A 27,460-nucleotide genomic window follows, 5' to 3' on the forward strand; every position below is an offset into this window, starting at 1 on the left:
TCAGTGAAATGAACAGGAGTTTTAAAAAAAAATCCTCATAAATGTCAGGAATTTTGAGAGGTTGTGCATGACTAGATAAAGGTCAAAACGAACTACTCTAGAAAAAGTGTTTCACTCTTCTCCAATAGTTGTTTGCTATCAGAATAGATACAAGTACACAGACGGTTGTATGTTATAGCAAAAATCCTTTAGTTCTTTCAAAGATTGTGAAAAACCTTCCTGACATGTTTGGGAAGGTCTTTTTGTTATGTGATGAATATCTGTATGGATGTGACGCCCGCCAGAAGGAGAATGACAGCTGTAACCCTCAAGGTTGAAACTCTGGCAGCACTTCGAAGACATAGTGCAGCGTTGAGCCAGAGAGTTTCTACAAAATCGAACATGAGCTCCGTGTGTGATACCAGTGAGACATTGTTATCACTCATAGCCACCAGGAATGAGAACAAAAGATTTCCCGACCCGAGAAAACTCATTTCCACAAAGCTCCAGATTCCCTTTCAAGCAAAGACAGTCTAAAAATGACTAAAAACATTTGTATGTACAATATTTCCATTCGTCACCTCACGACTTCATGAACTATTCTGCGTTTTGTGAAGTGACCTGTTGTATTAATGAGTAAGGATGGCCTCAAAAGACATACAAGAATACAAGAAAAGATACTTTCAGTACAAAAACCAAAGTAGTTTAAAAACAACTTATTACCATTGAACATGATAACCTTGTTTTATTTGGAATCCTGGAGAATATTTTCAACATAATGGAGAGACAGAGAGTAGAAGAATCTCAGCATGATGATTAAATTCTTTATGACATGATGGCACGACCCTTTCTTTAATAATGAAGACCTCCATTAGATTACGTAACCACAGCCATAAAGCTGCTGAGGAGAACACAAATAGGGCAACACTTTCATAAAAGCAAAATACAAATAATCTAATAATAATATAAGCTTTAAAAGACATCTGAGGAGGACTGAATGGCTATTTGTCATAAGTTGTTGCTAAGATCGTCTACTAACAGTGAGTGTTTATTAACCTTGGATGTGTCTGCAGTCTGAAAGACACAATTTGCCATTTTAAAACAACAAAACTTAAACATCCGCTGCCACTCTGACTGACAACATTTCCTCAACACTTAACAGTAACACTAGGCACTTTACAGGGCGTCACTTACTGCAAAAGTTCAGCTATAAGCTTTCACAATTAATTGATGATCCATTACAGGGGACAAAGGTTTAATGACAACCTTTATAGGAACACCGCTGTTAAATTGCTCAAGTTTAGATGGTGGTTCTCTGCAGGAATATTCTGCGATGGCAGCCTGATGAGACATTTCACCTAAAATGTTCATATTAGCTTTCACAGAGGCCAAGATAGTCCACTGTGTAGTATACAATGATCTTATATTAACTGGAACAGTGGCAACAGAGACACCAACTCCCGCGACCAGATTCTTAAACAATGTGTATGCACAAAAACCATGAGAAGGCCTTTTACCACACATAAACTGATATTTATAAAGGAAGAATGTGCGGTGAGAACATGCACACCTCACGTATTCTTCGGACCAGGCGTGCGCATAGCTTTAGCTGAGACAGCTGCTGGTGATATGATGGGGACAACGGGCCTCGTTCACGAATTAGTGTGTTCTTACTCAGTGCATAAAATAAGTGTGCATTAGGGGTACGGCATAGCTGAAAGTGAAATTATTACAGACTCTGTGGTGTTTCCAAAAAGAGGAGCAGCTTCAGTAGTGTGGAATAATCTGTGGTGTCCTGAATGTTTTATGAACAGCCCTGGACTTCTCAGACTCTTTCAGCGGGTTACCGCTCAGAGGGAACTCATTCAGCAGCTCCTCTGGCAGCAGCACAGTGTCTCTCGTCATTCTAAATTGACAGCTGCATGCCCACTATTTGCAATCAGCATACTGCCACGCCCCTATTTCTCGATACAAGCAAATATGTTTGCCTAGAGGTACAGTACAGGCCAAAAGTTTGGACACACCTTCTCATTCAATGCGTTTTCTTTATTTTCATGACTATATACATTGTAGATTCTCACTGAAGGCATCAAAACTATGAATGAACACATGTGGAGTTATGTACTTAACAAAAAAAGGTGAAATAACTGAAAACATGTTTCATATTCTAGTTTCTTCAAAATAGCCACCCTTTGCTCTGATTACTGCTTTGCACACTCTTGGCATTCTCTCCATGAGCTTCAAGAGGTAGTCACCTGAAATGGTTTTCCAACAGTCTTGAAGGAGTTCCCAGAGGTGTTTAGCACTTGTTGGCCCCTTTGCCTTCACTCTGCGGTCCAGCTCACCCCAAACCATCTCGATTGGGTTCAGGTCCGGTGACTGTGGAGGCCAGGTCATCTGCCGCAGCACTCCATCACTCTCCTTCTTGGTCAAATAGCCCTTACACAGCCTGGAGGTGTGTTTGGGGTCATTGTCCTGTTGACTGACTGACCTTCATTTCTTAAAGTAATGATGGCCACTCGTTTTTCTTTAGTTAGCTGATTGGTTCTTGCCATAATATGAATTTTAACAGTTGTCCAATAGGGCTGTCGGCTGTGTATTAACCTGACTTCTGCACAACACAACTGATGGTCCCAACCCCATTGATAAAGCAAGAAATTCCACTAATTAACCCTGATAAGGCACACCTGTGAAGTGGAAACCATTTCAGGTGACTACCTCTTGAAGCTCATGGAGAGAATGCCAAGAGTGTGCAAAGCAGTAATCAGAGCAAAGGGTGGCTATTTTGAAGAAACTAGAATATAAAACATGTTTTCAGTTATTTCACCTTTTTGTTAAGTACATAACTCCACATGTGTTCATTCATAGTTTTGATGCCTTCAGTGAGAATCTACAATGTAAATAGTCATGAAAATAAAGAAAACGCATTGAATGAGAAGGTGTGTCCAAACTTTTGGCCTGTACTGTATATCATGGAGAAAGCGGTAAAGTTGTTTCTACGCACATATTTAGGCCCTGACACACCAGTGTCATGCTGTTGGTGAGTGTCTGTGAATGTAATGGCGGTCAGAATCAGCTGATATGCCGTCCATCACTCTCTTCAAACATGTTATGTTGGTCTCTGAAGATGAGCTCTTCCTGAAGATACAGGCTGCAACTTCTCCTAGCAAGGCTGAATATGCCATATTAACAACTGCTTAGAGGTAAATCAGAATCTTTATATACCGTGGTGGGAGCTGTTATCATTACAGGCAGATTCAATAAAAACAATGAAAACCAAATCTTTTACATTTAATGGGGGCATCCTCGTATACCTATTATGAGCTACGACTGTGACAGTAAGTTGTTTTAGTCAAATATTTAATTATGACAATAACTGATGAGGATGAATGGGCCTCAAAAGTGCATGTATTTGTAAATCAACTGTTTCAAAAGCATTTTTAATGGATGTGGTTTATAAAATGCTCTGCATTTAGTTTAAAGGTGCGCTTACATTTTCTAAGACAGCCAGGCAGGTAAAAATGTTTTTGGGTTGTTCGCCATTTATACTGATTGTGTCATCATTTCGCAGGCTACACAATGTTCTGTAAAATGTCAATCTGAGGATCATTTATAAAATTAATTTTAAATTATTTATTAGTGATGAAATTCATTGTTTTTATTTACATTCATCTCCCCATTATTGATCATTTTATTTCAATGTTAGCACTACATGAATCATTAATTGTCCTTCTGATGTTAATAAAAAATGACGATTGAGATGTTACCGCAGTGATGGCTTGCAGTAACGTGCTGAATCAGTGGTTACCTGGATGTAACTCCAGTTCTATGAGTATGTGTTTAGCCATTTAAGAACCTTGCTGCTGCAACACAGTCTGAGATATTGCACTGTATCTCTTACTGACAGGTATAACGAGTGGTAAAGCAGGCACAAGTATTGATATGCTAAGGAGTGTTTCTACATCCATTTCTGGCTAACTGTGGGAGTAAAAATGAGGCTCGTGCACATGTGCCCAGCGCCACAATGATCAAGATTTCTAAAACATAATCAGGCGTACGCACAACTTTAGAAATCTGCTGAAAATGATGCGTTGGCACATTCCTGCCCTTGTGTGTCTTGAATCTACACAGTGTTTTAAACATCTGGTCCCTGGAGGATTTCACCGCACTGAAAATTCCCATTTCAAAGTTTTCATTTAGTGATATTCTTAATGAAATGTGGGAGTCTCCTGGATAATTTACTCTACTTTGGGTTTATGTTATCACAATCATTTTTAATTATTTCAAACTTAGCTCCACAGAAACAATGGATTTTCCTCTGTCAATTTGCTATGGTGGGTGGCTGTAAACACCACCATGAGCCTCAGCTGCTATCGCTGTAAAGAAGAAGCGAATCAGGGGAGCAAATTAGAGCTGAAGCAAATTCAAAATGCAATGCAACTGGGAGCAAAACGCATTTGCCAAATGTATCCAAAGTTTACTCAGTAATTGGACTGATTTAAACTGCTGAATGTTTTATCAGCTTTCTAGTGTCTCTTTAGCTTAGCTCACCATTAGTGGTGTATGCAAAAAGCATTAAAAGCTTAGTGTTTGTTTTTTTCTTTAACAAAATGTACCCTGGGAGATCCTTACATTTTTAAATGTTGTACTTTGACCTAAGCTATTTTCTAATGTATTTGCTCATCATTTATACTGAGGACTTAAAGAGGTCAAGTTTCATGCTCTTCCATGCACTGAAAGTACTCAAACTGTCAGTCATCTGACAGTGTCTATGAAAAAAATAAAACAGACTTTTACTTCTATAATTCTGGACACCCAAAACTGCTTACACTTCACAACATTATGGACAGCTTGAGGCAAAGGTGGGACCAAGTCACTGTTTTGCAAGTCATGAGTAAGTCTCAAATCTTTGCACCCAAGTCCCACGCCAAGACTTAAATCCCAAGGCCTAAGTCCTAAACTTTGAGTTTTAAGTCCTAAATAAGTCATAATGTGCTCTTGTCCAAATGTAATGCCAGTTTACCAACAGAGTTATAATATATGAAATTAAAAAAAAAAATGTAAAATGTCAACTTATTTCTTAAAACCAGTTGGCTTTAAGTTGCTTTGCATACTGTAGTTCATTTTTTTGTTTTTTATGCGCAAACAAAATCATCCTTGGTATAATTTTTTCCAACTGCTGCTGAGTACCGTGATGTTAGTTCTTCATGGTTCTCTCCTGCAACTTGACTGAATGCTGTCCGATTGGTTCAAATAAAGTGGATCAAGTGTTGACTTAGTGGGATGAATAGCGTTAATATTAGTTGTTTCAGAAAACGAACTGATTTTAGGCACATTTTTTTAAATAACATACATTTTAATCTTTGTAGTTAAGGGAAGGTATCAAGCATTTTCAAGTCCAAAGGCTCAAGTTCAACTGAACTGAACATCAGAGTCATGTGGCTCGAGTCATCACCTCTGTTTTGAGGACCAACATGACAGTAATTCTAGACTTAAAGCTTCAGCTGGGACAAATGCAGCATATACTAATTTTCCTGCAGTTGATTTCACAATGTTTTTTTTACAGGGGATCTGACTGTGGCAAAACATTTGCTAGCAGTGGCAGCTCTGATAACAAAACTACAGTACCTGAAATACATAAACTGGCATCAAAAGTAAAACAGCATCCTGCTCTTTCTGCTTCCTGGTGTGTGTGTGTGTTTGTAATATGTGGTGTTTACTCCACCTGCCCACACGGATTTTAAGAAAAACAACACTGGCAGAAACCGACAGGCACCCACACAGGCATACATTTGCATAGCTTAACTCACAAGAGCTAATTTCATCACTGCATTTATTAACTAACCCCTAACCTCACGCTTATCCATGTGTACCTGTAATTGATTCTTACTGATACCGTGAAATAAACCTTATTTTATGCCCTACTTTTAAAGTTGCTGATTCATTTTTAAAAAGCACTGACACACACGTACACAAGCGTTCTAAATTGTTCAAGCAATACGTGATTCTTCAGTTTTACACACCACATTACACTCACACACACACGATCATAATCTGGGACACACATTCTCATTCCCTTCGATCGCTCTGTCAATTACACAGAGGAAGTCATGGAGGAAGAAAATGAAGGGAGTCAACAATGCATGGAACATCGATGTGTCCAACCACCACTGTCTGTTTAAGTGGAATTGACTTCTGCTCATTTCCCAAATTACGCATATCTGACTGGCCCACCGCTGCAGGGGCTACAGGAAGCACAGGGACAGACAGGGAGTCTCTCTCACACACACTCTCTCCATTTCTCCATTTCTCTGCAGGGAATCAATGATGTCTGCTTAATTATTGGGTGAATTTAATCAGTGGCACAGCAGTACTTACTGCCTTGTGACCCAGTAGCTGTCAGGAAGTCATTCAGTTTCCAACAGTTAGTGTTCGAGTACCACCGCAATAATTAAGACTACAACTATTTAATTGTTCCAGAGGTGTAGAGGTAACAGAAAAACTTCATCTGCATTGTGGTGGTTCTGTGCTCGGCTATTCACCTGCAGGTATCTGACAGCCACTGCATACATTAATTGTTTTTGTGAAAAACTGTGCTACAAATGCCACAAATCCCTGTGACCTCGACAGGAGTGTACTGATTAATGATACATAATGTCTGGATTAATGTCTCGAAAAATAGCTAATTAACATGTCTAGCTTGCTGAACTGTGGTCTAAAATGTCTTAAGTGTATTAATTTTATGATGAACTGCTGAGAGTATTGGTCAGCTCTTGCTTCATTTCATGCATTTCTTTCTACCTTGGTTGCTTATTTGCACTTTTGAATTTATTTACTTTTGCAATATCTCCGTACCAATAAGTCTGTTTGTCACGCAAAGATAAGACAGAGGATGTTTGTACAGTTGTTAAGGTCATGCAGTTAGTGTTGATAAATGTAAAACTATTCTGAAACCCCACAAATGTTATTAGATGTCACAGTATGTAGAAATAGGTAGGATATTTGTCTACACTTTAACTGTGTTTACCTCAAACATGCTTATTAATTTAAGCAACATGCAGACATTTGAAATGGTGGTGAAATACATTGCAGCAAGGTTAATACAGTTCACAAAAACCTACAACCAGGTGTGAGAACACATTTTAGTAAATTGAAAGAAAAATAAGACTTAAAAAATGAAAACTTACTGAAATGAAATTGTGTACTTATAAAACAAAAATAAAATAAATTAATACAGGAAATATGTTTAGTTTTAGTCTTTGTTAATTTGGTCAAATTTGTCAACAGAACAAGCATGAAGAGGCACTGGCACATATGTCTGCCATGATACAACTTCGATTCGATGCAATTTAGGGGCCTGTGATCGATATAATATCATCTGCTCATTTAATACAATCTGTTTCCAAAAAAGCTGCCACCCCTTTCCTTTTTGCTTTTGGCTATAAAAGATAAAAACAATACATAAATAATGTGAGTAATTGTAACACTAAAGTGCAGTAAAGTTTACTTTAAACTGATTGCATTGACACACATTACCTTCATGGCTTTAATCAGAGACCATTTTGTGGAAAAAATCTTTTTTTTTTAATCTTAACTCAAACAACAATCTTTTTTTTTTTAAATAAAACTTCAGGTCTATTGAATTTAATTAATAACAACGTTGTTTAACAAAAGTATCACATTCAGCTCAGTAATAACTGTCATAGACAAAACAATTGTTTTTTGCTGGTGAACCATTGTTAGCTTTAGCATGTTAACATTGCATGAATTAGCCCAGTGGCTAGCAGAGGTTTTTTTTTTTTTTTTTAACTCATAGCTTAACAAATTACATGTAATGTAATTTGAATTTGAATTTCAGCCTGAATGCACATTTTTTTCAGCCAAACATTGCTGAAACAGAGTTGCTTACCGTTGTTACCATACTGAGAAGTTAGCAGAGTGAGATGCCCCACCAGGCAGCTAACGTTTCCTCATCACCTTTCTCTTGCCGCTTGCCATCTGCCTGCTGCTGTTTGACGACACAAAATGTTGTTGTATTGTAACACCTCTTCTGAACCTTTTCAATCTTGCCCCTGACAAATAACCCCCATATTATAAAAAAACAACCTAAAACTAAAACTGAAACGAATAAAAACTAAACTAAAACTAAGCATTTTTGAACTATAAAAACTAAACTGGAACGAGAAAACCCATTCTGGAAACTAACTGAAACCCAACTGAACTGAAAACAAAAAACAAAAACTATACAAAAATACATAACTTTAACAAACCGTTATTGCAAAAAACAGGTCTAAGCAGCTGAACAAGAAAAATCTGCTTTACCAAACTACAGTAATCTCCCCATGGCACATTTCATCCCAAAACACTCAACTTACTCCAGCGGGGAGTGTTGAGAATCTTGGCTCAGTCTTCAATGACCATTTTATTTCTGTACTTTGGACAGAAAGAAAAAGAAACACTCAGTCCGACCTGAAGAGACACATCAATCCACGAATAACTTGCTCTCAGCTGAGAGCCTGGGAACTACCCTACTCCAAGCATTGCTTTCCATTATTCAATTTTTAAAGCTTACAGGAATACTTATACATTTTGAGAAATGCAAGTACATATCTGTGTATCAAGTATGCAGCTATAGCTAGGAGGCGTCTAGCTTAGCATAAAGCCTGGAGGCAGGGTAACACAGCTAGTCCGGCTCTCTCTCAAGATAAAAAATCCACCCATTTGCACCTGTAAAACTCATGAATTACCACATTGCATGTTGTTTATTTTATCTGTATATATAATAAAATTTAAAACTACAGCACACGACCACAAAACAAGACAGTGATGGATGCCAAAAAATGTATTAATATGCTAACAAACAGATCATCAACATGGCCTGAAATAATGATGCTGGTTCCCAGACCACAAAATCAGATGACATCCTTCATGATGAATACTTAAGAGCCCATCATTAAAAATCTCATCATTAAAAAGAGTAATGAGAACAAAAAACAATCAATGTATAAACTTCAAGCACTGATGCAACAGAAGCATTTGAGCTTTTGTTTTTCCAACATGTTTCAGCTGTCTGTATGTAGCTTCACTCTCACAGATCTAATGACAAAACATGGTTAAACAAAGGGCAAAGGAGATAATACTGCATCCAAATCATGCATCATGCTGTAACTGTTCCATAGCCCTCGGGGCATCTTATTGGATTTCAGATGGATGTCCTATGAAAGTAGGCTGAAAAATGTCTCATCACTCTCCAAAGGGATAGATATCGATTGGGAGAGATCAATGCAAAGTTTGCAGAGTATGTGTAACATCATCTAGGTTTTGGGCTGCAACAAAACAACAAACAGAATACAGAGTATGTGTCTGTGTAAGAACTGAGACACTGCATTGATTAATGTCATGGAATCGCAGGTTCCACATTGCAGAATATGAAATTATCTGATCTAAAAATACAGTACAGTTGTTGTGGAAGCCTCCACTGCAGCAACTCTACATTCAGAGGCGGGGGTCAATATTATTCTGTTGTCTAAAATCCATTGGAAACCCCTGGCCATGGCAGCATCTCATGTATACAAAAACATTTAATTATCCAACTCTACTCAGTTGACAGAGCTCATAAGAAAGGGACAAAACAGCATGACAATTAATGGCATTCCTATATTTGATTCTAATTCAATTACTTGGGAATGAAATTAAAATTTAAATGACATTTTCTGAGTAAAAAAAAATGTAAAAATGTATTAATTTTGTGGTGCCTTTTTGCCATGTGCCATCCCTTTTTATGTTAAAAGTTGCCACTGATTGTAACCAAAGGCCAAGAATTGGTTGCCTGTTGCTTAAAATGGTTGCCAATGGCAATCTGGCAACCGTTGCACTGTCTAGCCCTGGCAATAATCACTGCCTGCATTCACACTAAACAGGACACACATCAAACCTCTACACAGCAGATGGCTTCAAAGTCAACCTCCAACCAATCCTGCATCATTTCACCGTTCTTTGCCTCAGGTGGCCTTTACATGGCATGACTACAAGGTGCAATTAGAAATGCCTGCTTCATGTTGGCTGGTTTACAGGCCATTTCAGATGTCAACAGTGCAGATCCCCATGGGTAAGCTGTAACCTACAGTGATGATGACAGAGGGGGGTGTGTGACCAGAGGACATTGCTACAACCTTTCGGAAAAGGTGAAATTTACATGCATTGTGTTCAGACTGCTTTATCGTAACAAAGCAGAAGTATTGATTGAAATATATTTTGGTATCCATGCCCTATGACATTAAGTGAAAATCAGTGTTGCTCAGTCAAGCTAATTATTAGGTATATCTTGTGCAAACCAACCTATAACCGGCTCCGTCTTGCATATTAAGTGGAAAATCAAATCTATCAGAATGCATATTCTATGGAAGTATGCAAATGGGACAACTGGAGCAGTTATAATTGCTCGGTGTGTGCTACGAATGAGAATGGCTTTTTCTATGAGCTAAGGACAAATTAAGTTAATGACACCATTCTGGTAAATGGCAGACAGATGGAAAGTTCACAGAGACAAATCGCTTTCTTAGTTCTTAATCACATGTGCAATTAACTGGTGTATGAAGGTGCAGGTTTGACTGGTTTGTTGTAGCCATGTTTCATTTAAAAAGTGTTTTTTTAGAGTCAAATTAGTCTGTATCCTGGAGCGACAGAGAGGTGCACAGTGATACCCCTCTTTCATCACCAAAATGAAACTGCGGTAGTGTTGTCAGCAGGACGTCAAATGGGCCGATGTACATTACTGCACTTCAGGGAGTAAGAGTCATAACAGGATGCCATACCAGCTGAGATTATGAAACTCTACAGATTGGATTTATTGGTTAAAGCTGCCTGTGTGCTGTAGCTTTTAATATTTATTGTATGACGTGTGCATGACACAAGGTCCACAGTGGAACAATGACACAGTGGACCTGCAACACTATCTGTACAATCTGTCAGCATCCACATACCATTCATCAGAGTCAGGCTGGAAGCTGTCAAAAAACTCAACTATGAATAATTTAAACATGGTATAGTTTGCTTTCCAATTTCCTCAGACCACATCTCATTCAGCCAATGCTCAGATGTAACCATTCAAGGACAAGGCCAAAAGTCTGACCTTATTCTGGGCTGTCAGAATCAGCAGATGCACCGACCTCAATCTCAACAAACTATGAATAAACACACAGTACTGTGGTCAAACTCAATGCCCACGGTCAACTGAGATTGCTTAAGGTTAAAATGTTTTTATTTTTGTTTGTATGCTTATTTGTTTTTGTTTTTATTTGTCAGTGTGCTGTGCAGCGTACTTCTACGGACATTTTGGTCCCTGGATTGTACTGCAGGGTGAATGCTCTTGACGTTCACAATACTCTTTGGTACGGTCACTTTGGAAAAGATGCAGTGGCGTAGAGAAGGAAAGATCTTCTCTTTTCTGCTTAGAAGTGGTGAATTTACAGCTTATAGCAACTTCATACAATACAGTCTCTTGTTTAATATCTAGTGTCGGAAAAAAAAATGTTGTTCCACAATTCCGATCCATCATTAGCACAGTTAGCTTGTTTACTATACGACGTGAATAGCACTGTCACATTCAACGTCTCAAGTCCATTCAAACTTTAAAACTTAATATGAAAAGACAAAGCTAATTGTCTTTACTCTAATATTCGTACTGAACAGCCAAATCTGATTCAACTGACATAGTTCGATCCACAAAAAACTATTCGAGTATCACTTACTCACCCTGGTCGCTTAGTCGCAGGGGAAAAAAAAAAACAAAACAGAAGCAACAAACAAATGTGAAACTCTATTAGAAGCTGCACCTTGTCAAAATAACTCAAAACTTATATGACTGGACCATGTGGGAATTTCATTTGAAAGGATAGACACAGGAAGTGGCCACACTCAGCAGTCAGGACAGGAGTCAGACAGGAGTCAGGTTAATTTCCAGGGCTGGTACCTGTGGTTATTCCACAGGCTAGTTAATAACATGTCGGGCAGGAAATCCAAAGTGTGGGATCATTTTGAGAAGGTGAAGGACGAACCCAAGGTGATATGTAAACTCATCTTCATTGGTCGACTACAAACATGACGTATCATCTGAAACATGGAAGTAGCTACATGCCCATTAGCCCACAGCGTCATTAACAGGCGGCTCGCTCAGTGTGTGACGTGCACTTGGAGATAAAATATAGGCCTATATTAAAGGGAGAGTGCACCCAAAAATGAAAATTCAGCCATTATCTACTCACCCATATGCCGACGGAGGCCCTGGTGAAGTTTTAGAGTCCTCACATCCCTTGCAGAGATTGGCGGGGGGAGCGGCTAGCACACTTAATGGTAGACGGCGCCCCAGACTAACGTCCAAGAACACAAAAATGAATCCACAGAGTATCTCCATGCTGCTCGCCTGCGCGAGACCAGCGAAAGCATGAGCTTTGCTCACCCGTGTTTACATCACGTGACACGTGCACCGCACTTGAGAATCTGGACATCAGTACTGACGAGACTGCTGCTCTTCAGAGACTGTGCATCACCAATCACGCTGAGCGCGCACACGTGAGTGCGGTGCACAGAGAAGCAGTCAGAGCTACAGGCTACAGTGAGACTAAAAACAGAGTTCATATGATGTTTTTCAAAACAACTTTTTATGTCGCGGCTGCAGCACACTTGGATCACTATGGATGAGCAGTATGGAGATACTCTGTGGATTCAATTTTGTGTTCTTGGACGTTAGTCTGGGGTGCCGTCTGCCATTAGGTATGCTAGTTGCTCCACCCGCCGATCTCCGCAAGGGATGTGAGGACTCTAAAACTTCACCAGGGCCTCCGTCGGCATATGGGTGAGTAGATAATGGCTGAATTTTCATTTTTGGGTGCACTATCCCTTTAATGAAGGTTCATTAGTATGGTTTTGTATTTCTCTGTAATTTAGCACAGTGTTAACAATGTTACTGATACTATTCTTTCTCACACCTTCAACTCAAACCATTGTGTTGCTCCGCCCAAAATATATCATTTAATAATTAAATTAATATCGTAAACATGCTGGTGACTAGTCGATTAGTGGCCCTAAATGACGACTATTGGTTGACTAGGAAAATTCTTAGTCAGGGGCAGCCCTAATACGCATGATCATTTGGGGGGTAAAGTTTTCCTTTAAGTCACAAAAATAATGACCTTAGGCTCAGCTTGGATTTCAGACTTTGAGTAAAGATATCTAAGTCTGAACAGAAGTCCCCCCAGTAACATCCCAGTAAAGAGATAAAACAGCAACAAGAAGGCCTTCCATAACCACACACCTTAAATCTTTTATTATAATGCAGATGCATTGGAAGTACCTGTTACTGACTATGTAAAAAACACTATTAACAACATTTGACAAAATGATCTTGAGTTTTTCAGGGGCTAGAAAATAGGGATGTAACGATTACCGATATTACGGTAAATTTCGGTTCATTTTTACATGGTAAGAATTACCGTTTATGTTTAAATTAATTGCATTATCGCAGTGGATTATCAGGATATGTAATAACAGCCTCATTCAAGTCTCGCGATGCAGGCGCTGCGTGAATGTGTAGCATGTGTAAACACAAAGAATGAAAACATGGTGGAAGCGGCACTCAGGACATTTTCCCCCCAACTAAGCGCACAAAGTCTGAGGTCTGGTTGTACTTTGGGTTGCTGAAGAATGCCAAGGGACAGCTGGTGAAGGACAACTATCCTGTGTGCAGAACATGCAGAAAGAAAGTTGCTGCGAAGGGTAGCAACACTACAAATCTGCTGGCTCATCTCCGTGACCATCATCCACAGCTTTACAGCCAATGCAAGTTATGCTACGCAAATGTCAGTTATTGTGTGAGGGACTTCGGTTTTACTGAGATTGTCATAATGTGTAACTCTCAACATATGCGGGACATTTGAGCCGTATCTGTCCTCCTAAATGGCTACTAGGTTTTCTGTTTTCGTTTAAGACACTTAGGAGCTAATACTAGCTGAGTAGCTAATAGCCGTTGTTGTGTCCCTACTGGTTTCCAATTTAACTGGTTTCCTTACCGAACAGCCGCAGATGTGCTGCGCCTCCGTCAGCAGATTCGTCACAAATTCACAAACATACACAACATATTACTGGCGATTTTAAAGTCGCAGCCCACATCTACCACAGCGAATATGCTTCTGCAAGTGAGCACTACGTACCAGCGACATTAAAAAAAGAAAGGAAAGAAAACATGATATACACAAATTTGCTTCAAGCTGGACTCGATATCACGTCAACAAAAGGCAATATAACGCTAACCGCACGTCTACCTGTGGGAGCCAGTGAGAGGCACAAAATACATGGCTTTCCTCGGGTATTAGTAAGTTACGTCAGCATCCAGGTAACATTTTGATTTGGGCTGACCTGAGACAACTGGTTACCCTCGGCTTGCCTTGAAAATATCCAAGCATATTTATCAGTGTTTCTTGTTCCTTTTCCACGAGTCTACAAACATATTCAGTGCCATTACAGTCTGTACAACACTGCACACTATGACAAAGCCCATAAAAATGATTTTATTTTTTTAACTCGGTCACGGAAGTCATTTAAAATGCAGTGAAGCATAATATCCTACTTAAATTAAAACATACTGATGTAACACTCAGATTAGGTTTTTCAAAAGTGCAAGTACACAAAAAACTAAATGTCAGTCCTTGCTTTTCACCTCTAATGATCCAGTGGCTATAAGTGCTTGGTTTTTATTTACATCTTATTTAGCGTATTTGGAGAGCATTTTCCGAGTTAGATCGTCACTTTAAACATGACAGGCTTTGTCATAGTGTGCAGTGTTGTACAGACTGTAATGTGGCACTGAATATGTTTGTAGACTCGTGGAAAAGGAACAAGAAACACTGATAAATATGCTTGGATATTTTCAAGGCAAGCCGAGGGTAACCAGTTGTCTCAGGTCAGCCCAAATCAAAATGTTACCTGGATGCTGACGTAACTTACTAATACCCGAGGAAAGCCATGTATTTTGTGCGTCTCAGTGGCTCCCACAGGTAGACGTGCGGTTAGTGTTATATTGCCTTTTGTTGACGTGATATCGAGTCCAGCTTGAAGCAAATTTGTGTATATCATGTTTTCTTTCCTTTCTTTTTTTAATGTCGCTGGTACGTAGTGCTCACTTGCAGAAGCATATTCGCTGTGGTAGATGTGGGCTGCGACTTTAAAATCGCCAGTAATATGTTGTGTATGTTTGTGAATTTGTGACGAATCTGCTGACGGAGGCGCAGCACATCTGCGGCTGTTCGGTAAGGAAACCAGTTAAATTGGAAACCAGTAGGGACACAACACCGTATTAGCAGCTATGTTGCTAACGTTAAGTGTTTCAAAACAAAACGGAGCTGTAAACACTGAGCGGAGCCGACAGAATATAAACCGATGTAACGTAACGCTAATTGAGATCAACTATGATTGAATCACTGTGATTATGGTTATTGTATGGCGAGCTAGAATCGATATAGACGGCCAGTTATGCTTTCTCGACATAAGCTCAAGGAAACAACATAAAACGCTGCTGTGTTAACCTTTGACGAGAGCATGCACTCCTTTTCTCATACAGGTAATCCTCTGACTCACATGCACACTTCTAATGTGTGAATTAATCTGTGTAATGATGACCATTGCCCTTAAGGTTTTTTTGGTTTCTCCTGCACATTTGTGATATCTATTCTATATATTGTATGTCTTTTGTTCTACTCTTGCATTGTTTTGTTTTATATATATTTTTCCTCTCGTGCTAATAAATAAATAATTAATATATAAATTGTTTACATATTTTGCTGACTGTTGAAATGCACCAGACAAATAAGCTTTAGTCCTGTAATGTGTTTACATATTTTGTTCCTTTAAAATAAAATTTTCTGTTGCTGTGCCAATCCCTTGCCCCTTTAATGTGAAAGTTTCATTTTAATATAAGATTTTGGCTGTTAACATTTTAGTATGATAAGGAAGTTACAAGATTTAGTGAAGTTATTTCAATGTATCTATTTTTTGGAGATTTTACAGCGCTTAAAAAAATATCGCAATATTATCGTTTACTGTGATAATTTGGTCACTATAATCGAAATATTAAATTTTCCATATCGTTACATCCCTACTAGAAAATAGACTTTGAGTTTGCATTTTGTTGACTTGGTTGCTTGAATTACTTTAAACCTTGTGCCGGACTTGCCCCGAAAGATTTAAAAACAGCTTGGGCCGCGAGGCTTTCTGCACTACAGTATGTTCTCTTTCTCTCTCTCCACGCTCACTATGGATGATGTACTTGTAACATCAACAAGACATCTTTGCTCACTCCAGAGTTCACCTCCCCGAACACACTAGAAGTGAAAATACCAGGCTGTCTTCCAGTCTTAACTTTAACAGATTTATTTCTTATATACACTTCACTTTGCTTTAGTTAGAATATATAAAGTGAGCTGACAGTGTATTAGTACAGTTAGTTTATTTTTAGGTTGCCAGGTTGATAGATTAATTAGGAAAAGAGCAGACAGCCTGCAGTGTGGACCTTCTCAATTAAAGCCAAATATATATTTATTTCATGTTAATATCAGAACTCCACTGATTAAGGGTCAGATCAGATCATTTGGTTGCTGAGGTAATAAACTATTATTTTACCCTTGTCTGCCATTTGTCTTTTACTGAGAGGAAAGATGAGTAGATGAGGTGAGAGGAGGAAGTTAAATGAAAGGAATTTTTGAATCTTTATTGCCGATACTTCTTTATTAGTTGAGCATCTTCAGTAAAAGTTCAAACCAGATTTGTTCCAAAAAGCCCAAATGTCAAGTTTAAAGAGCTTCATAAGCTATATAATTCAGGCAACATCCCTCACTACACAAAAAACCTCTTGCAGAATTATAATTCTTTAACCTTTTCCTCCAGGAATGTGACTTTGCAATTAGAAACTTCTCCAAAAATGCAAATTAGACATATTTTAACAGAACACAGCGAACCTGTACTTCAGGATAATTCATGTATTCAGGGCACATTTTGGGGGACATTTTTCCTCTCAGTGTGCAGTGTGGCTTCCCTTCCTAAATAAAGGTTAGGTAAAGCGAACATTTAGGTAGCGAAATGATGCAGTGTAGCAGCCTGGACAGTACAGCTTCAGATAATCCCCAGTCAGCCAGGTATCAAACAACGCCTGCCTCTAACTGCTGCACAGTTGTTGTATAAACAGAGCCAGAGCATATTTACCCTTCAGCTAAAGGTGTCTCTTGAGCCGACATGTTTGTATATCTGAGCATCCTTCACAAGCTGCCTGGAGGGGGCTCACGCCTGAACTTTAAGCTTTTTACTTCACAGTAGGGGCGAAAAAGCAACTAGTATCAGAGGTCATCTGGAACACTTCCTTTTCTTGCAGGGGCAAACACGCAGCAATGAGCACATACATGATCACACACACATATGCGCTCACTCAAGCACACAGGTACACATGGGTATCCAGGGACTTACACTGTGCAGTAAATATCTTGAAAAATACGTCTGAAGAGGAGGTTGAAAGAGATGGAAGACCTTTACAGATATTTCCCAGTGCAGACACTCAGGTGGGGGAACAAGGAAAGAGCGAGAGAGAGGGAGATAAAGATGGAGAAAAATGTTGGGGGTTGCAGAAAGAGGGGGATGTGCAGACTGAGAGTGAGACATACCGGGAAGGAAGAACACCAAATGTTAAGTAGCAGTTAAAATGGAAGAATTCCAGTTTGGATTCAAGCTCCTTGGCTAATGAGGATCATTAACATGGCCTGCCCAGCTCCTCTAAACGCCGGGGAGGACTGGAAGATGGGGGATAAAAATAAAACCTCTCAAGCACATCCCCGCAAGATTCATAAGGCGGTCGCTTGTAAAAAAGATATAGCACATGCTGACTGTGGAAGGTACTTCTTAATGCAACACCACACGCCATGGATCCTGGAAACAGGAATACTTACCCAACAAGAACGCTCGCTTGAACTCTGAACTCTTTGGATTGTGTTTGAAGCACAGTGGCAAAAGAACCAATCTAGATGTCTGCGATTTCATGGATTGAAATAAAGACCAAGGTGAGAATGTTTCTGCAGTGCTCTATGATGATATGAATCAGAGGTTTAGATCAGTTCAACTGTGTCATCCCATTTGGGAAATTTGCCTTACAGGTACAGGATGGAAAGGGGAGGAAAATGACTGTAAAGCTCTCCTATCTTTCACACATTCCCTCCATTATTTCGAGAGGGCAGGTCACATTTTTCCCCACGTTTTATGATCCTGTGAGTTTTATCATTTTCCCTCTCTCCGCTCGCTGTTTAACACACAGTAAAACAAAGCTCCCAAGAGGCTTAAAAACCAATCCAAGCTCCTGTCTGGCGTCTATAAATCATTTGTGATATACAGTACACATCTTTTCTGAGCACTTCCGACCACTTTTACAGCTTGATCAATTGAGCGGTTACATCAGACAGCATCAAAACAGTTTCAAAATACTAATGGCCTTCGTCAGTGGGCCAGAATATAGCAGAGACCTGCTTTCTTGGTCATCCTGCCATCGATTCCTGTTTTTCCTGCTCTCAGCACTGTCACTCTACACCGCTGGGGGGCTGCGTATGTGAAATTTACAACATCTTGCCGGATCAGGCATTCCCAACCAGCAAATACTGCAAACTTGCTGTTACATCAGCCCTTCTGTCACAGTGCAACTGCTTTTCTTCATCTATTATTTTTATTACAGAGCAGAGAGACGCTCACACACTGTGCTGTGTGACACCCAAGGCTGTCAGACAGACAAGTGTCTTGATAAGATCAGCATAATTGGCACATTCATCAGTCTTTTGTTAATAAAGTACTTTGCTGCAGAGATCAACAGTAAAGAGCTGTGATGTTCACTGTTAATATTGTCTCTGTTGGGTTTACCAAAAGAGCCTCAACTTCGTGTACAAATACAAATATCTTTTAACAAGAAAATTATCCCAAGTGGGCTTTAATAACCAAATCTATCAGATCTTAAAATCTAAACCCAACCATTTAAATGTCTGCATAAAAATGCTGCTGTGAAACCAAACCAATTGTAAGTATTTTGGCATTACAGCTTTAATACCAAGGTGTAACATGATGGTAATACCTAGGGATGTCTCGAACTGACCTTATCAGAGACGATACAGACGTATTAGAATGCATCACTATTAGCTAAAATAAAACTGATAAATGATGTGGCAACTGGGTTGGCAAAAAAAAAAACACAGATTTGCAAGGCTACAACTACAATGACGCAATTATCCCTCATCTTTTATTAGCAAAGAGCAGTGTACAAAACATTCAAGTGCAGCTTCTCATTTTGGGCCATCGCTTAAAGTTGCTTTCACATCAACTGTTCCTAATTAACGTTAACTCCACAAACAACTTGATGGCAGGCCAAAACACAACTTGCCAGTTGTCAGATATGAATGCTCTCTGTAAACCAATGTCTGTACAGTACAGGCCAAAAGTTTGGACACACCTTCTCATTCAATGTGTTTTCTTTATTTTCATGACTATTTACATTGTAGATTCTCACTGAAGGCATCAAAACTATGAATGAACACATGTGAAGTTATGTACTTAACAAAAAAAGGTGAAATAACTGAAAACATGTTTTATATTCTAGTTTCTTCAAAATAGCCACCCTTTGCTCTGATTACTGCTTTGCACACTCTTGGCATTCTCTCCATGAGCTTCAAGAGGTAGTCACCTGAAATGGTTTCCACTTCACAGGTGTGCCTTATCAGGGTTAATTAGTGGAATTTCTTGCTTTATCAATGGGGTTGGGACCATCAGTTGTGTTGTGCAGAAGTCAGGTTAATACACAGCCGACAGCCCTATTGGACAACTGTTAAAATTCATATTATGGCAAGAACCAATCAGCTAACTAAAGAAAAACGAGTGGCCATCATTACTTTAAGAAATGAAGGTCAGTCAGTCCGGAAAATTGCAAAAACTTTAAATGTGTCCCCAAGTGGAGTCGCAAAAACCATCAAGCGCTACAACGAAACTGGCACACATGAGGACCGACCCAGGAAAGGAAGACCAAGAGTCACCTCTGCTTCTGAGGATAAGTTCATCCGAGTGACCAGCCTCAGAAATCGCAAGTTAACAGCAGCTCAGATCAGAGACCAGATGAATGCCACACAGAGTTCTAGCAGCAGACCCATCTCTAGAACAACTGTTAAGAGGAGACTGCGCGAATCAGGCCTTCATGGTCAAATAGCTGCTAGGAAACCACTGCTAAGGAGAGGCAACAAGCAGAAGAGATTTGTTTGGGCCAAGAAACACAAGGAATGGACATTAAACCAGTGGAAATCTGTGCTTTGGTCTGATGAGTCCAAATTTGAGATCTTTGGTTCCAACCGCCGTGTCTTTGTGAGACGCAGAAAAGGTGAACGGATGGATTCCACATGCCTGGTTCCCACTGTGAAGCATGGAGGAGGAGGTGTGATGGTGTGGGGGTGTTTTGCTGGTGACACTGTTGGGGATTTATTCAAAACTGAAGGCACACTGAACCAGCATGGCTACCACAGCATCCTGCAGCGACATGCCATCCCATCCGGTTTGCGTTTAGTTGGACGATCATTTATTTTTCAACAGGACAATGACCCCAAACACACCTCCAGGCTGTGTAAGGGCTATTTGACCAAGAAGGAGAGTGATGGAGTGCTGCGGCAGATGACCTGGCCTCCACAGTCACCGGACCTGAACCCAATCGAGATGGTTTGGGGTGAGCTGGACCGCAGAGTGAAGGCAAAGGGGCCAACAAGTGCTAAACACCTCTGGGAACTCCTTCAAGACTGTTGGAAAACCATTTCAGGTGACTACCTCTTGAAGCTCATGGAGAGAATGCCAAGAGTGTGCAAAGCAGTAATCAGAGCAAAGGGTGGCTATTTTGAAGAAACTAGAATATAAAACATGTTTTCAGTTATTTCACCTTTTTTTGTTAAGTACATAACTCCACATGTGTTCATTCATAGTTTTGATGCCATCAGTGAGAATCTACAATGTAAATAGTCATGAAAATAAAGAAAACGCATTGAATGAGAAGGTGTGTCCAAACTTTTGGCCTGTACTGTATGTTGTCAACGACTGCTTATGAACTAGAGCTAGGACCATCTGCTTATCTCCCACTTCAATATTATAACAATACTTTGGTGCCTATTTTATATGAATTCCAGTTTTTAAGTATCGCGATTCTACAAGAACTGCATTTTAATATTACAATGTATTGTGATTTTCGTTTACTTTTTTAACACAAGACCATGGGAAACAGCTAAACCACACACATCCAGAGACTGTATATCATGAGGCATAGTCCACAAAATGCAGGATCATACAGCTACTGCATAGAAAAGTGATAAATAAACTACTAACTGTTTTTATGGTCTTATTTTTATAATTGTATTCTATGAAGAACATGTATAAGGTGCTATATTAAATAAAGTTTACTTACCAAAATGTACACTTACAATAGAACAAATAAATAATAGGTACTTTTTGAAGTAGACTCAAACTGCTACATTAAGCTGTCTCTGCAGTATTTCCCATACATTGATTTATTAGTGGTGGCCACAACAATACAATATTGACTGCTACTTACTGATTTTCTACTTCTTTTTTTTTTTCTATTTAAAATGGGTAAAATTTTATTTCACTGTAGCGCTGTGCGTTGACACTTTCAGCCCCTTGCTCTGCTGTCTTTTTTAAAATCAGACCACAAACAAGACAAGAAGTAACTAACTATTGCACCCTGCGGTCGCTCCACCTCACTCCCTGCTGTAGTATGTGTAGTATGTCTATTGATACTGGCAGTATCCCTGCTGTAGGAGACTACTTGCCAATAAGACAGCGAGTGGAAGCTCTGGTGACAGAGCTTCAGTAGCAACTCTAGCAACTCAGACTCACCCGGCAGAAACACCAGAGCCAGGGGTCATAGCAGGCTTGGTCTAATTTCTGTAACGGCAGCAACAGAAAGTTTTCTGATCTGGCGGGTTGTTTTTGCTGGACTAGCTAAATTTGAGTTGCTATTCAAGCAGCTGAAGGTGCCTGTCTTGAGACCATCCACCATTTTATGCTTTCTCACTTTGGGTTTGTTTTTCTTGAAACAAATATGACATCACGTTACAACAATGAAAGCAATTTTAAAAACCATTAAAAACACTGCAATACTTAAGTGAATTGATTTTTTTTTTTCCAAAACCATTATGACATAAAGAGGTGCATCACTCTGTAACATTGCTGTACAATCGCAGGTGGACAGTGTGTCTGTAGTCCTGAACAAATTCAACATGGTGAAACATCTCTCTGGCTAATCACGTCACATCAGTTTCGGGAGTTGCATTCTCCCACTTAAACTCCATTCATCCATTTATCAGTAATTTACACTTGTCAACTTATAGTTTTGGATCAGTACCTTCAATATTTGGACTGAATAGCTTGTGAAAAATAAGGAACAAAGCAAATTTGGAAGGAAAAGAATTTAGGTTAGAACATGATCAAACTCTGTGTACTGATACTGGCAGATACCCAATATTCAAGGACTCTGATCGGGATCAGGGCAAAAAAGAATTAATGGGAACATCTCTAGTAACAATAACAGCATTTTTCTATCACCTAATGGTAATTACCCTCATTTCAGAGAGCATCAATACCACAGCACATCGCTCCTGTCCTCATTAGCACTGGTGTACGACCAGTTCGCCTGTGTTAAGGTTGCTTCTAAGTATATTTCTGTATATTTTATCTAATATTTTTGCAGAGTCTAACAAACTCTAGTATGGTGTTGCAGTAATGATACCATAAAATGTTTGGCTGCAATCATTTTTGGCATGAATATTTGGTATATATCCACACATCCCTATTCTATATGCCTGAACATTTGTGCATCATTTATCTAAAGCGTAATCCCATGGGGAGAACGGTATGAGAGGGAGAGAGGACACCAGAAATACAAACACAGAGGACAGCATAACATAAAGCAGGAAAAGAGAGAAAGGTAACAGTTCACACATTTTTTTCAGACAAATGCCCATGTCTGGCTTCTCTACCTTGAAAACATAAATCAGAGCAGTGTGCTCAGGATTTATCACACAGACTGAGGTGGTAGCACAGGAGGCCGCTGAGGTGCTTCATGAAAAGATGAACCATGAGTGGGAGGAGGGAAAATGCCCCGTTCATCTATCTCTCTAAAGCATTTAAATATCATACTAAACATCTGTAAAGTATTAATAGTAAAGCAGAGAGGAACAATGTATCCATGAAATAATTCTATGAATTGTTTTCATGTCAATGTAACTATACAAATCCCACGTGCCTCATATCTCAGCCTCAACAGTGCTAATCAAATTAGCGTTCAAGAAACTATGCTTGTGTGATGGATATGAGTGTTTGAATTACAACTGAAAGAAAAACACACAGTTAAAGATTTCTGTCTTTTTAGTGCAGTTTCTTATCTGCTACTGTGTTTAAATCAGTGCAGTATCTGATGGATGATGCAGTCACTAATGAGAGCTGGATATGTCCCCATTTAACTGTCGTCCTAACGATAAGTAATGGCCGTAGCTTAGCTAACACAATTAACACTGGCGCAGAGAAAAATAAAATTCCCCCAGAATGAGGTATTATGTAAATTATTAATTACCACATAGACGATTGCAATCTTGTTCAGCTGCCCATTGGCAGTGAAATAAATGTGAATGATTTGGAAACAGAGAAAGGAAAATAGTGGAGATAATCCTGACACAGTGGGAATGTGAAAAAGATTCAGCAAATACCACCTGTTCCTTAAGCAATTTATAGAAAACATTTGCATTTGCAATTTAACCACTAAACACAGACTGACTCGTAACAAGGGCAAACAGGAAACTGCAAACAATGAGAGCAAACTATTAAAAATTTGTTCCTGTCATTAGCATGTTTCTACTGTTACACATTTACTCACAACCTCATTTCATCTGTGCTCATTACTACACTACAGTTATCCAGCTTATATTCAGTTTGATTTGCGGACAGTTACGTACGTACATGTGTTTTTTCACCTGTTTCCAGGTATAAATGTACAGTTTTTATGTGCATACTTCATATTGCTCATTTTTGCGCATATTTTTTTTAAAATTTTTAAACACTTTAAATGTAATATCTGATGTATAATATATATTTTGATAATGTTTATTATCATTTTATTGTACTCACATCCCTTGAGACATACTCTGTGATATCTGGCTGCAATAAAATTTTACATTTCCATTAATCTTGCGTGTGCAGTTAAATTGTAATGTACATCCCGGATAAATCTTTCAAATTCATGCACAATTTTATGAAAATTACAGGATCTCTATTCATCATTATATACAGTAAATGTATAATATTAGAGCCACAGTACAGCAATCTGTATTTAATTTGAATTTCAATCACATCAGTTCTGCACTCTCATTCTACATTCAATGAGGGATGCATGTTTTATGAGCAGCAGTTTCCACAAATGCAGTTACACTTGTGTGTGAGAGGCAGCGAGTGAGTAATGAACAGATAAAGAGCCGGCAAGAGGTAAAGACAAAGACGGAGGGACGGAGAGAGTCTGATGTATTCAGGAGGAGAAAGAGAGAAGGAGAGAGAAAGTGATCTCTCAGATTCGGTGTCTCAGCTTAATGACACAGGATCCACATGGGAGAGAGGGGGAAGCCAAGCTCTGTGCGAGTTATGATGAATCCAAAGACCGATAACCTCAAGCCTCCCCTCTCACAGCCTACACACACACACACGCACACACACAGAGTCATGAAAAAGCTCAGAAATTAACTGCTCAGCCTTCCTGTTTACAAGGAAACTGAATTGGTGGTTTTCTCTCCACCTATGTTTCACTACTTCTGCGTTTTTCTGTCACTGTCATCTCTCTCCCCTCTCAGCATATAATCACCACAGCCTCCAATATGGTGTCAATACCCCAACACTGAATTCCCCCCCCCACCACCCCCCCAACCTGTTCCCCTGCTGTGGCCATGAACAATATGTCTGGCTGACTTTGACAAATTAAACCAACTCGATATATGGAAATAACCTTCACGGGATGACATGGAGGGAAAGAGGGAGAGGAACAGAGACTGAAAGAGAAAGACGGGGACACATACAGATGGATGATGGGATATATCGAGCACGGCATGGTATTTCCAAACCGGGTCCAGCATGAGAATACATGGAGAGATGGTGCACAAATACACCAACTTTCTAAATGTCACCATAGATAATAATAAGTCACTACAACTGCCCATCTTACATTGAATTATCTGTGTAGGAAAGGCGATTAATGGGACTTAAAACGCAACAGACAACAAGCTTTTTAATAACTGTTCAACAACTGCATAAAGTCACTGATGGAAAAACATGATTTACCATTTTTCCATGCATAAGTTGATCCATTAGATGGGGACAACTTTGTGAACAATTAAAGCTCAGATCTCTGCGGTGTCATCTTACTTGTGAAATTAAGTGTACAAATTGACACTGGTCACAATTTCATTTTCTGATATTAATTAGGGTCTCGTCCAGAACTGTCATTTCAAACCAGTTCTCTAAATGTTCATCCAAACTCAACACTAACGTGCCAAGAAAAAGAAAATCCTCCAACACTGAGTTGCCTATCTAAATACATATAGCAAATATACAAATGACTGTTGACAAATGTCCTTCCCATGACAGTCATGACAAATAATGCACTGGCATCAACTACTCCCAATTAATTTTCACAGAGCAAGCTTTTTATGACTCTATTAAATTACCCAAGTGGCTGCAATTCAGACACATCTCACCTGTTACAACAAAGTATCTTCCACAACACACACATATGCACTTTAACTACAAAAGCATCTACACACACAAACCAGCAAGAAGGGGTCGTTAAGCAGCTATTGTTGTGTTCCTCTCTGCTCAGCATGATAACGGGTTGATTGATACTGAGGTTCCCCAGTCAATCACCTGGCTATGACTATAAATGCACACTGTCTTGCAAGTGATACACAAACTAAAACAGGGAGAAAAAGCAGGACACGCACATACACACACTGCACTAACACAAAGGCAATTACAACTGTGCATGAGTGAAGATACAGGACTCACACACACACGTACACACACTTGTCACAAGCTGAAAGCACCTGCCAAACATCCATCCCTGTTCAACACAAGCACAAGTTAACTCACCTGCTCCGAGTGACCGACTGAAAGCTTTCAAATTGGCCTTGGGTAATCTTCTTCCCTCTCGCTCTCTTCACTCTCTCTGTCCCTCTGGCTCCTCTCTCTCTCGCTCTGTGGCAGTACACGGGCGTCCTAGGGACCGCTCACCCTTCCTGTGTGGCTCGGCGCAAGTGCATCGATCACTCGGCCAAGTGGTACGAGGTCCTGCTGTTTCCACGAGACTCAGATGTGCTCTCTCCTCTCCGCCGCTCACTCTGCCTCACACAGCTGCAGAGGGAAATATGAGGATGGGCAGCGTGGTTGAGTGCTGCTCTACTCTCCCTCCCTCTCCTTCTCTCTCTCTCTAGTGAGCTGAGATGCTCTCTCTCTCTCTCTCTCTCTCTCTCTCTCTCTCAGGTTGTCAGTTGGTGCGATGCTCACTCCTACTATCTCTTCACTCTGCCACTCTGTCCTGCTGCTGTACTGAACCTCATGCTATCTCACCATCTCTTTTTGCTGTTTCTCCATTGATTTCTCTGTCTCTCTCTCCCCCTCTCATTATTGATCTGTGCATCTGTGTCTTTGCTAGTGCAGCCTCTAGTGGCTGCTTTCTCTCCATGCTGCTCATATAGTCTGTATCTAATTTTACTCACAGAGAACACGAAGCTGTGATGTGAACTTGCTCCAGGATCTGAGTTGGCACCGTCAGCTAAAAAAGAAAGAAAGAAATGAATCATTAAAATATATACAGCTGACATGAGCAGCATCTAATGATTATTTTCAATATTGATTAATCTCCCATTCATTTTTTCATTGAATTGATTAGCTAAAGGTGATGTCTGAAAACAGCTTGTTTTGTACGAAACACAAAAGATATTCAATGTACAGTGATAAAAACAGAAAAAAGACAAAAATCATCACATCACAGAAGCTTAATCCACCAAATGTTTGGCACTTCTGCCAAATGAATTCCAATTTTTGCTAATTATTTCAGATAGAAATGCAGTGACTGGTTGATTAATTGATTAAGCAATCAAGAGAAAATTAAACTGCAATGATTTTAGTCATTTTTCAGGCAAATATACCAAACATTTGGTTGTTCCATCCTCCTAAATATGAGGATTTGATGCTTTTCCTTGTCATACTTAATAGTAATCCGAACATATTTGGCTTTCGGACTTGGACTGCTTTCAACATTTCTTTTTTTTTTTCATAACTCCAGTTTTTATTGGTTTGAAAGGCTTGGTAAATGGCATACATATTT

The 27,460-nt window shown here is 39.5% G+C and overlaps 1 protein-coding gene across 7 annotated transcripts in view; it reads right to left on the reverse strand.

The window, feature by feature from the left end:
* The window catches only part of tnr (tenascin R (restrictin, janusin)), a 269,429-nt gene extending 242,762 nt beyond the window's left edge, over window positions 1-26,667 (reverse strand). For all 7 annotated transcript variants that reach the window (XM_049597850.1, XM_049597846.1, XM_049597849.1 and 4 more), the window contains exon 1: window positions 26,224-26,667. The gene's annotated coding sequence lies outside the window, so the exon portion shown is untranslated. The remainder of the gene's footprint in view (window positions 1-26,223) is intronic.
* Window positions 26,668-27,460: the final 793 nt, after the last annotated feature.

Source organism: Epinephelus fuscoguttatus, linkage group LG15, assembly GCF_011397635.1.
Source record: "Epinephelus fuscoguttatus linkage group LG15, E.fuscoguttatus.final_Chr_v1".
Lineage (NCBI taxonomy): Eukaryota > Metazoa > Chordata > Actinopteri > Perciformes > Serranidae > Epinephelus > Epinephelus fuscoguttatus.